This window comes from Lygodium microphyllum, chromosome 6, assembly GCF_053477565.2.
Source record: "Lygodium microphyllum isolate KBCC chromosome 6, Lygodium_microphyllum_v1.1.10, whole genome shotgun sequence".
Taxonomy (NCBI): Eukaryota; Viridiplantae; Streptophyta; class Polypodiopsida; order Schizaeales; family Lygodiaceae; genus Lygodium; species Lygodium microphyllum.
The window spans coordinates 152289388-152302032 of NC_141140.1; positions in this window are offsets into that span (position 1 = coordinate 152289388).

Consider the following 12645-nt stretch of genomic DNA (forward strand, 5'->3'; position numbering starts at 1 on the left):
GGGTGTATGGGGCAATCAAATGACGCTTAATACCCCTCTCATCACAAAATTGCTCAAAGGCTTTAGAGACATACTCACCCCATTATTGGACCTTAGGCATTTCAGTCTATACCCATACTAGTTCTCAACCAAAGTAAGCCAACGCTGAAATTTAGCCAAAGACTTTTGATTTCTACTTAATTGAATATGCCCAGACCTTATGCGTATAGTCATCAATGAAAGTAAAAAAATACTTTATGCCACCTAACAACTTGTAGGGAATAGGACTGCATACATCCAAATAAACAAGAGCCATTGGCTCACCCATGCATGTCATACCAGAATTTTTATGCGTGTTATGTGTCTGCTTACCATATAAACAATGATCACAAGATCCAAAGCACTTATAGTCAAGGGGTGAAAGATACTAGAAACGAGTAAGCATTTTCATTCCTTTCAAGAACATGTGCCCAAGGTGATGATGCCAAAGAGATACATGTGGGACTGCATCCACTACCAAAATAGGGTCAACCGAATTGGATATAAGCAAGGGGTAGAGAGTATTGGACTTAGCACCACGGGCAATGACAAGATTTCCATGGGTAATCTTCCATGAGGAATCACCAAAAGAAACTAGATAACCTACATCATCCAAAGTGCTAGCAAAGATAAGGCTCTTCGTGAGAGCCAGTACATGACGCACATCATGTTGAGTAAACATGTAACCTGAACTAAACTATAATTGAATATCACCAATACTACCAACTATCTCCAATGCCATATCATTACCTAAACGGACAAATCTAGTCAAACTACAATAGGAGTAAAACCACTCTCTGTCAGGGACCACATGGAAAGAAGCCCCTGAATCTATCAGCCAACACTCAGTATACCCTAACAAAGCATCAATCAGCTATGAAGTATCAAGAAAAGAAGCTACAAGTATAAAATCATTATCAGAATCAGTCTGCACAACATTAATCTCTTCAATATTAACATTGGACTTGTTAGGGACAATGCTGCAATCATCATTTTTGTCCTGTGCTTTGCCCTTTCCCTTTTCTTTGCGCTTGTCTTAGCGCATTTTATGGCACTACAGCCAAATATGCCCTACTTTCCCATAGTAATGACAAGTCAATGAGGACTTACGACCATGGGACTTACTGCGAGATTGTCCACGTGACTTAGAGCAAGATTGTTGAGAGTCTCTACCACGACAATCATTACCACCCCTACTATTAGTGCCTCTAGTTGTCAAAGCATGAGAGGTGCGGGAAGCATCAACATTCTTCTTGTTAATCTCTTCAGTCAAGAGTGCACCCTCTACATCCTGCAACTATAACCCATTAGTAGGTATGTTTGCACACATAGCAGTATGAAATGTATCCCATGATTCAGGCAGTGTAACTAAGAGAAACAAGGGAAGAAGAGTGCCCTTGAATTCAATCCCCTACGAAAACATAATAGAATGGAACTAATTTAAGTGGGCTAACATAGAAGTGTCCTCCTTCATGAGAAGTTCCATGAGTTGGTTTAACCAATACATTTGAGAAGTAGAGCTTTGATTGTCATAGACATTGTGAATCTTTTCCCATAATTCCCATGTGGATTGCCCATCAGAGACAACATTATAGAACACCTACTTAGAGAGGGATAATATGATGGTGGACTTACATAGCTCATCTAATTTAGCCCAATCATTTGCATCAATAAGTTAGGGCTTGACACCCTTCTGTTTCAAGGGCCTAACTCACTTTTTATTCACTAAAACTTGCCATATTTGGGCCTTCCAATGGTTGTAGTTGGTGCCATCTAACTTGTCAATATTAAAGATAGTACTATTAGTTGAGCCACCATCCATAATGAAGGTAAACAAGTGCACAAACTGTCAAAAAAGATTGATGTAATTACTGAAAATGGCCCTAAAACCACTGCCAGATCAAGTTGAAAACAAGGGGTACTAACCAAGTAATGAACTATCCATAAACTCAATGTAAAGAATTGTACAATGAAGGTGACTACTCGCATAAACAATGCAATAAATTGTAATTACAACATGCTGAAAATGAAGTACATAAATAAGAAATCAATACAAAAGAGGGGCAATCATTAATATAAGACAAACTACAATTGCTATGGAATAGCTTCGACTAGCAGTGAGTGAAGATGCGATAGATACCACTCAAAACATGATGTGGAAGGCATCCATACATCCAAGATCCAAGTAGCATACTCCTAGGAGCATCCGACCCAAGTGTCTTGCAAAGCTCTTATTGGAACATCAAATAACCATACATAATAATGAATGATAGTCAATGTCAATATTCAAAGCTCCAATCTCAGCTCAAAGGCAATCCAGAAGCATAACCAAGCATGTAACATGAATCATAAGCATCGGTACATCACCCGAAATAATCGGTAAGTACTCAAGAGCAATAGGTCTATGCTTTTACTGATAAAATAGGCTTCAGCCTTGGTTATGATAGTAGTAAAAAAACATTTGCAAAATTGAGCAAAAGGGTGGCCAAATGAGTCCCAAAGAATTCCAATACATTGGCATAACATTCCCGGATGATCTAACATCAAATAGACATCTCGGGAAGCATAAGTGACCTCCAGACAATGAATGAAGTGGTGTCGTGAACTATATGATATCTACTGTATGAGCCGAATAATGCCTTAGAACAAGTTACAAGGGAGGGAAGAAGTAGGAGATCAATGCATACCTCGGGGTGAAGAATCCGTGGGTACCATTAAAATTGAGAGCTGAAGCTTTTCTCCACAAGCTCGGGTTGGTCTCGTCGAGCTCTTGGGCACATTGATACTAGTTGAAGGGCATGAGTTTTGAAGTGGAAGCGTGGAGTGGAAGCAAGAGCTATGGTGGAGAGAGAAAAAAGAGAGAGAGAGAGAGAGAGAGAGAGAGAGAGAGAGAGAGAGAGAGAGAGAGTGTGTGGAAACTCCAATAGTCACAATGTGTGACCGACCTTCCCTTTATTCAAATGTCACTAAAAGAATAAAGAATGAAGTTACAATGATGGGCACTTGCTACCTATAGTAGTGTACAGGTGTGCAAATATGTGGATACTGTTAGTGTAACCAATACACAGGCAGCTAGGCACATGTACCTTTACCCCCAACACAACGGTGCTGATGGAGGTTGTAGTTGGATGGTGATATCGAGAGTTGGTTAGGTGGAGACCAAGAGGGTTGTGATTGTCATAGATGGAGGAGTTCATAGGAAGAAGAAAGTGTAGACCACTAATTGTTGGTGGGTCTTCAAATGCTCCATGTACCTATCATATTGTTGTGCACTCCTCGAGAGGTGTGTCCTATCTAGTACCATGTTGAGTGTGCATGTTCTGCAATTAGGAGATGGGTCAAGTTTGAGCATACTCAAAATGTTCTCCCACCCTTTAGGACCCAGTTGGTGTAGGATTGGGTGCAATGCCATGCCTAGGGTGATAGGTCTATCGAGCATGCTCAAGTTGTCGTGCCCTTGATGTGCCATGGGGTTGTGGTGTGGTGGCATGGGCTAGGAGATGCACCTCTAGGTGTTGTGAGCATGTCATTGTGCTTCTTTTCTTTTTCCTTTTTCTCTCATTTTTAGGTGAATAATTTTGAATAGTCATGCTCCTCAAGAACTAACCTGAGTGCATGCTTGAGACATCCCATGCTGACCATATATTCTTTTAGTGAATTGCATAGCAAGTGTGACTAAGGGTAGAAGGAATGTGTACACAACACAAGCTAATTGACCACTATATTTTCTAGTAGCTCAATAAAATATGGATGTAATTGTGTGGCTCTAAAATGAAGGCATATCATCGCCACTCGTTCAATCCCTATATTCACATCAAAAACTAGTGGTGGAAGTTGCTCCTCATATGGTGTGATGGGTTGCTAGAGTAATGTAATGAGAAGGTGGAGATAGTTGCAAGTGGTGATAAAAGAAGGATATGGGTAGTTGGTGAATAGTCTCACAAAAATGGTAAAAGAGGGGATGAGATCAAGGGGGGCTAGAAGAGGTGGGTCTTTTTCTTATCATTGGCTCTTACATTGGGAATTTTGAGAAAGTTATAGCTACCATGTTCTCCTTCCTTGTATTCTTTGCCATGTTGACGAGGGTAGGGGCAATGGAGTGGGTTCACCTTCGTGATGTTGCTTGAGTAGACAATGGCCTGCCAAGCTGTCTTGTCGTTTTCTAGAATGGGGTATCTTTGTTTCGGTTGTCTTGGCTAGTCTTCCAATGGTTTCATCGTAATCTACTTTTGATTCATGTAGCCTGTCAAGATTTCTTAAAGGCTTTTATATCAAGTTGCCCTATCCATATTTTTGCTATGCTTTTAGTTGCTTGAATGATTACTCACATTGTGTTGGGGATAGTGGCTCCTTGAACTTGTTTTCTTCATCCACTTTGAAGTTGTTTAGTTGCTTGAATGATTACTCACATTGTGTTGGGGATAGTGGCTCCTTGAACTTGTTTTCTTCATCCACTTTGAAGTTGAAAATTACTGCATTGCTGGATTCTTCCTATGCATGATATTTTTGCACTACTTATTTAGGGTTTACTTGCTCTGCATCAACTAAGAGTTTACATGGGAGGGGAAAATCGACAACCTTTTGTAGTTGTGCCCTCAACTCCTCAATCATGGCTTCATAAGTTTCTTTGTGCTTAGGGGTCTCCTCCATCAGTTGCTTCATTGATTCTCCAAAATCAAAGGTTGGCATGTTGGGCAGATCTGTAGGTGGTTCCATGGTGGCTAGCAGCTCCTCGAGGACAATGGGAGGCTCTAAGGGGCTTATTTTCGGTTGCAAAATGCCTACTGCTTTTAACTCTCTCTCCTCGTACCTTTTTTTGTTTAGATGATAGATCAAATCTTCTTTGGTTTGCTTCTTAGCCAGTAGATTGATTCCTTGAATTTGCTCTAATCCTTCTAAGGTACCAGCCACCAAGCCTAGTCGGGCTTTGAGCTCTTTGATGTCCTCTATTTGTGGAATATAAGCCAACAAGGTAGCTTCTTTGAATACTTCTTGTTACTTTGCCATAGCCTGCATATATGCTTCCATTTTCACTTTATGTTGCCTTTCACTACACAGTGCTATACTTGAGTTTAGTGGACATCTTCATAAGTGTTTCTTCATAGAGCTTTTGCATATGATTTTCCATTGAATTCACAGCTCCAATTAGTCAAATGGCTATAGTTACTTGGAGCCTTGCACATGCAAGCTTTCACTATCCTTGCATCTATTGATGTTCCTATTTTTCTCTTTCTCATATCGATTTTTTGCCGACTCTTGTGATTTTCTCCTGAAGCATGGAATTACTCTATTGGAGTCGATTTTGGAGGTCTTGTGCATGTTCCTCTGACTAGATGATGAGCTTCCTATGTATTTCATGTGTCTCATTTAACTGCTCCTAAAGTTCATGCCTACTCATTGCAACAGCTTCTAGTTTCTCCTTCTTGAGCTCTTTACATAGTTTCTGTAAGTCTTCTAGTCCTCCTTGTGTGGTTACTTCTACATTAGACCCTGGCAAGCTCCTCTTACTCTTGTTTGGTCTTCTCAAGAGTCCCTTCCATAGTCTTTGCCTTGGCCAAGTCTACAATCTTAAATTTATAGTCATTCTATGATGGTTGTTATTAGGTTTTTTAGTGTGGTTGCTTTGTCAATTTGTGAGTATTCACCAATCTTTTCTTTGCCCTTTTGTGTCCCTGTTCCTTCTTGTTCTATTTTTATTAGGAGCTCTTTGAAAAAATTGTACTATTCTTTCCTCCATCTTCTTTATATCCTTCTTAGACCATTTATGAACTAACCTAATCATAGATCCTTGCTTGCTTGTCACCTCCTCGTCAAAGGTTTATGATCTAGAATCAACTTCTTCCCTTTCCTTCCTTTTCTTATTTTGTTTGGCGTATCTTTTCATTTCCCCCCTAGTACTTCCTTGGGGCAGTGGCGGTTGATCAACATATCCTAGAGCTAGAACATTCTTGAGAGGAACTCTTAAATTATTGGTTAGATTTTTTGTAAGGACCCCTCCATAGTTGATGAAACCATACTTTCATTTTGACCGTGGGGTTGAGCTTTTCAGTGGGGCTCTTTTGCAGGAACTTGTGGGCTTTCGCTAAAGACTCTGTGATGCACTTTAGAATAGTGCATTTAAGTCCTGATTGACTAGATTATATGTCAAAATATCCTTCATGAACCATTTTGGGCACTTGGATGGGTAGGTTGTGGCTTTATAGTAGACTCTAAGTTCCTCCTTTAGGATATGATTCAAATTAACCCCATCTGCAACTATTATTGATTCCCCCAATTATTGAGTTACTTGAGTCACATGAGATGCTCTAACATATTTTCTTGAACTTGCCTTGATGCATAGGGTTCCCTTAATCAATTATGGAGTAAACTCAATGGATGCTTCTTTGTCTTCACAATGTTGTCCTATTTTCATTGAGTACATAAACTTGTTAGTTCAAATATCTAAGTTGTAGTTTTTGATGAGACCATCACAAGTCAGGAAATGAATGGGTGTCTCCATGGCTTTGACATACTCAACCAGGCCACACTAGATGACTAGATTTTAGAAAAACTTGATGCATGGTTACCAAGTTTATGAGGTTGATCAGTACTTTGAACTTGAGATGTCCTACATCCCATTTTTGTATGTCCATATCATAGTTTTTGAGCAGAGAATACAACTCTACCTTCATTAAGGGCATCCTTGATGCTTATGGGGGTTAGGTTTAATAGTAGGGAGACATTGGGATGCCATTTGCAAAATAGGAAATTCAATATTAATTTTTATCACAGAAAGAATTTATAATAAAATCTTACTTACAATATTTTTTAAAACTTGGTTAGCCTTTTACCATAACAAGAAATTCTATTGTGGGTGGGTTAGATCTTTTGTTGGTTGACTTCTTTCATTGGTTGATTGAGAGTAGTGCTTCTCAAGCTTGATTTAGGGCCAGCCTTGTTAAACTTCTTCTCCTATAGAAATAAGGGAAGCTTCTGAGCTTGGGGACTTGGGGTTTAGTGTGTGCAGTTATTTTTGGGTTTTTGGATCATGAAAATGACAGTTTTATATGTATATACAATAGGAGCCATTTATTAAGGGATAGAAGTGTTGGGAACCTACCAGTTGTAGAAGTTTGGATTGTACTCTAAGTTGGTAAGAGCATCCAGGTTGTTAGGGGAGACAAGGAACTCACAAAGATATGATGTGAGGTCATTTAGGAGTGAATATTAGCTAAAGTGATTGATGATGTAGAGTTCTTCTTTAGATAGTAGCTTGTCGAGGAGTGGATGGTGAAGCAACTCATAAGGTGGAGATAGTGGTGGATGAGACTCAATGATGGTGCGAAGAGATGTGCTCTTGCAGTATCATACTTTAGGAAGCTTACAATCTTTCTATGTTCAGTAGTAGTGACAATCTTTCTTCCAAGCATTATGACTTCATGTCGAAAAGAATACCATTTATTTACGAAATAATAGTTGATAGAATGAGGGTGCTTAAGAATCGTAGTCATCACATAGGATAGAAGTATTTGGCAGTTTTCTAGTTGTTTCTATGGATCTCTTGCATTAATTAATCCTAGACTGTCAGGCTTTTGTGAAAGAGGTGTTCATGTTTTTTCCATGTAGGATGCCACTAAGACACTAGCAAGAGCATGTCAGGGTCGGTTACTCTTTGGTAAAAGTTCCAAAGATGGAGTCTATCTACATAAAGAAATCCATAATTGCCTTATTGGAGATTACCACAAATATTCGAGCATTTTGTAGATTGATGGTTTAGTCTCCTAAGGGTGGCTACTAGTTGGGGTTGATACCTACTAATTTGATATGGGGAAAATATATGAATATTAGAAAAAACAACCTCTTCTAAAGATAGTGTATCCTTTTCCAAGTGTGTAGGCATGGTAGGTACTTAACAAGTCCGACAAATGATGGGGATTTGGTCCTCTTGAGGGGGTAGAGTAGATAGAGAAGGAGAAGGAAAAGGAAAGGTTAAGGGGAGCCCTATTCAGTGTGATAAGTGTGTGGTGCTTGGTCTTTGCATGAGTTAGACTAGAAGAGCTAGTGGAAGGGGTCGGTTTGGATCCAAGAGTGGGTGCTTTAGGTAACAAAAGGCTTTGACAACTCTCATAGTAGCCTTGTACTTCTAGGAGGATCTTAGGAACCCAATGCAATGTGATGCGTGGTTGGGAGCATAGCTTAAGTTTTGGTGTGAGGGTTGACACTGGTGTTTTTTGATGTGTGAGATGTGGAGACTTGGAATTACATTTTTGGTTGCCACTACCACTATGATGGTGTGCTAAAAGGTTCTTAGTTACACATGTGGTCTTTGAGGAGTTGGTTCAAGAAGAAAATGGTTTGGGGGTAATTGGCTAGGCTGAAGGGTATGTTCAATTTGAGTGGTCTCAAGTTGTACCTCCCTTAGGGAAAAGGTGGTGATAACACGAGCATTGACTAAGTGGAGATAAGTGTGTTTTTTAACATAGTTGACATTACAATTGGTCAAGTACTTGAAGGTACACCCTAAGAGAATTTTAGTACCGACTCCTTTGGTGCTCATAAGAACATAAAAGAGAAGCGAGATACTTTTAGTATCAATCATGACCATTAAATTATAGTGACCCAACGATGTGGAAGGTCATCCTCATAGGGATTCAATTTCCCATCGGTTGGCTATAATGATAGTTTCCCTAGCTTGTGCCAATAGTAGTATGGTAAAGTATTATAGTTAGATCCTTCAATGTGAGCATTATCCATCATTGAGCAAGTGGAATTGAGGTGAATACGAAGGTATGAGGATGGGATTAGAGGCTCATTAGTGGGCTCTAGGTTGCTAATGGTGACAACCCTAACATTCAAGACGGTGGATTGATGAATTGAAGGTTGTCGGGTGTTGGCATCGCTCAAATTGTTCATAGAGCATTTGTTCTAGACGTAGTACAAGCTATTTTCCATGGGTGGTTCATGTGATGGATGGCTAAGTGGATAGTACTTCTTGATTTGGCTACCATTAAAGTGTCCAATGGGTTGGTCGTTGTACTCAACATTCCTGTTTTGCTAAGTGTATGAACATGAAAAGCTTCGAGGTCTCGTAACTTTAATTTTTGCTAGGTATACAAACATGGAAAGCTTCAAGGCCTTGCAATTTTAATTTTTGCTTATGGCCTTCAATTGAGTACAACAAGACAATAACATCCTTGTCAAAGGATCTTTGTTTGATGTGTTTGTAAATCGAAGCTTTGTATCATGCCTTCTCAGTAGAAAAAAGCATGAGTTGTGAGGAGTCATGTTTCTGTCGATAAGCACTCGAGTGTTTCCAAGCATTGCTACCAGGGCTTGGTGCCTTCTCATCACTCTTGGACCACAATGCACAAGCTAGGAATTAAGAACTCTATCGGCATAATGGAATTAGTGCCGTATGTAAGGCAAAAGGAGTTTTTGGTAGACTTATAGGCCATGCAAAAGGCCCAAAGTGCTGCCATGAGTCACAAGTTGGGAATTAAGAACTCTACTGGCATAATGGCATTAGTGTCATATGTAAGGTGAAAAGGCATTGGTGACAGTCTTATCGGCCAATGCAAAAAGCCCAAAGTGTTGCCATGAGTTTGTGATTCCAATCAAATCGTGAAGTTGAAATCGTTTTGTCAATACATTAATGAGGATCTTGTTCATACTTTATACCTAGCCATTTGCTCATTAACAATCTTGATGGGGTATCCAAAACATGAGATAACCTACTTCCAAAGAAATCGACTATTGGTTTTTGCATCATTTTTAGAGTGGCCCTAGTTTTTGTCTATTTTTTCATATGATCCATGGCCATGATGATGTACTGTGCATGTGAGTATTGAGCAACTCGGTTGATAGGTCGCATGAGATCGATACCCCATTTCTCAAAGGATTGGCATGTAATTATTAGTGTAAGTTCCATTATATCCTTCTTGGTGGGAAATTTTGTCCATTGGCACTCATCACAGTGCTAAAAAAATTGGGCAACATCTTTAAAAAGAGTGGGCTAGCATAATTGTGATTGAAGCACTTTTTTTACAATGGAGGTTGCATCAAAGTGTCCCCTTGCAATGCCACCGTGAGCTTCTTCTAACACAACGTCAATCTCTTGTCTGTAAATGCATCTCCTAAGAAGACAATCCTATCCTAGGCTATATAATTAACTAGCACAATTAATTGGTAAGGTTGGGCTTTAATTAAGAGGTGCATACATCATGCTTTCTCAATGGGTCATTCTAGTAGGCTTGTTTTAGGGATTTGCACTATGCCATCAGCCCACTGAGGCATTCAATCGACCTTAAAGAATTGAGTTTCTTGATGAATATGGAATAGTGAGCATTGGGAAATTGATCATCACTCCTATGGCATTTTCACTACTAATCACTAATGATAAGCAAGAAAAATTGAATTCTAATCGTAAGAGAAGCCAATGAGCAATACGATTGGTGGGAAATTGATCATCACTCATATGGCGTTTTCACTACTAATCACTCATGATAATCAGTCAGACATGAAGTGATGTTGTCTCTTTCATACAAAAATAGAAAAATTGAATTCTAATAGTAAGATAAGACAATGAGCAATACGACTGGTAGCACAGGGTTTGTTTAGAAGATAGAGCAATGCTTGATGGTCCACAAGGAAAGTGAAAGGTGTAGCAAGAAGAGAATGGCAAAACTTTTTTACAGCATAAACCATTGCTAAGCCTTTGCATTCTGTGGTCAAATAATTCATCTTAGTTTCGATGATCTATTGGCTAGTGAAGCTCATAGAGAAATCCATGTTGTATTTATCAGACTGGCACAACATTGTGCCAATTGCAATCTTGGATATGTTGATGTGCACATGAAATATGATCATCTAGTTTGAGGCTCTTAAAATAGGTGCCATCATGAGAGCCTCCTTCAATGCTTTGTAGGCAGCTTGGCATTCCTTAGTCCATATCCAAGTGACTAGTAGCTTATAAAGTGGCCGAGTGATTGCAACATAATTGAGTACAAAACAACAATAATAACCAATATGGCCAAGAAGCCAGTAGACCCCCTTTGGATTGATAGGTGGAGAGAGGTTCATAATGACTTTGATTTTAGTTGTATTAGTGGCAACTCCATTTTTGGATACAACAAGAGCCAAGATGATGCTTATTTTCCATTAAGTGCCTCTAGCTTGTCCCTCTAAAGTTCTTCACATACTACTTCCAAGGTATCTAAGTCTTCTCCTATGCTTAGTGGCAGACCATGGTCCCTTGAGCCCAAACTGGATTCTTCTTGGCATTGCATGTTCTCTTGCATAGTGTTAGAGGCTAATTCATTTGATGTGATATTCTCCAAGTTAGCCATTTTTCTCCTGTAGACCTTGCATTTGAGTCACTAACTACTAGAACATTCATGGTTCCAAGCTCTTACAACTATCGTTAACCTCTTTCTTTCCCCTTGCTTAAGCTCTTTCCTCCCTCTCAATCATGAATACTTGGATATGTTGAATGATTGTATCTCTCATCTCCTGCTTCTATTTAACCAAGGACTGCAGATTGTTTTATGAACCTTCTCAATGTGTTCTCTTATCTTTGCTTCTATCATCCTTGCTTCCTTTTTTTCATTTTCTTGGTGGGTCGAAAAGTTGCACATCCCTCAGGAGTGTCATCTTCATTAGAGCATGAGGTGGATAAACCTTCTATATGCTCTCCTCTCTATCCCTCTCTTTTTTTTTGTTGTCTACTTCGTCCTTTACTAGATGTTTGACTTCTCCTATCTTGTTCTTCTTGCTCTCTTTGGCTCCTCTCTGATAATTCTTTTTTACTTCTCTCAACTCACTCTTTTTGCTCCCTTTCTTTTCACCTCAATTCCTCCATGTGTTGCTTCTCCTACTCTCTTAACCCTCTTATTTTTTATTGTCCTTATGAGGTGTCTCTAGGGATAGTGATTCTTCTAAGAAGTGTAGCAACTCCCATAATAGGCGGTGCATCAGGTGGGAGTCCTAGTCCCATGCTAATTACCCTTGTTACTACACTTGAATCCATATGATCACTCCTCTACTTTCCAAGGAACTCACATCAATAATTTCGAAGAGTGCACCTTGTGCTTTTGTGATGACTTTATGAGTTCCATCATTTAAGTCTCTTCGCACAATTTGATTAGTAAGGATGTCCTCCGATAGATGTTTGGGAACTCTAGATTTGGAAGAATAATATTTATTTTCAATGAACATATGATGGAAGATCCTAGTAGATGTGCTCAATTCTTGGTCCATGATGACAAGTTGCACATCATGCTATGCATTCTCTCTTGATTTTTTAAATTGTTGTTGCACATTGGGAAATCTTGTGGGCCCCTTGTATTTCCCATTGTATTCCTAGGGCTAAATCTATAAATGGATGTGAGTGTTACCTTGCTAATTACTCCTTTATCATGTGTTCAATTTGTTAGCACACTAGTTTTAGTGGTAGGGACATAGTTTAGGATGAAGTTCTAACATGTTTGTAGATGATTTGGTTCATTGCACACTTTTTTTTTTGAAGTTGTAGACCACAACACTTGACAAGTTCCCTTATCATTTTGTTATCATTTACTAGCTCCTCAAAATTTGTTATAAGCCTAAAGTTAAGATCCCCTAGGCTCCACAAGTGGGTTCCAAGTCGCATTT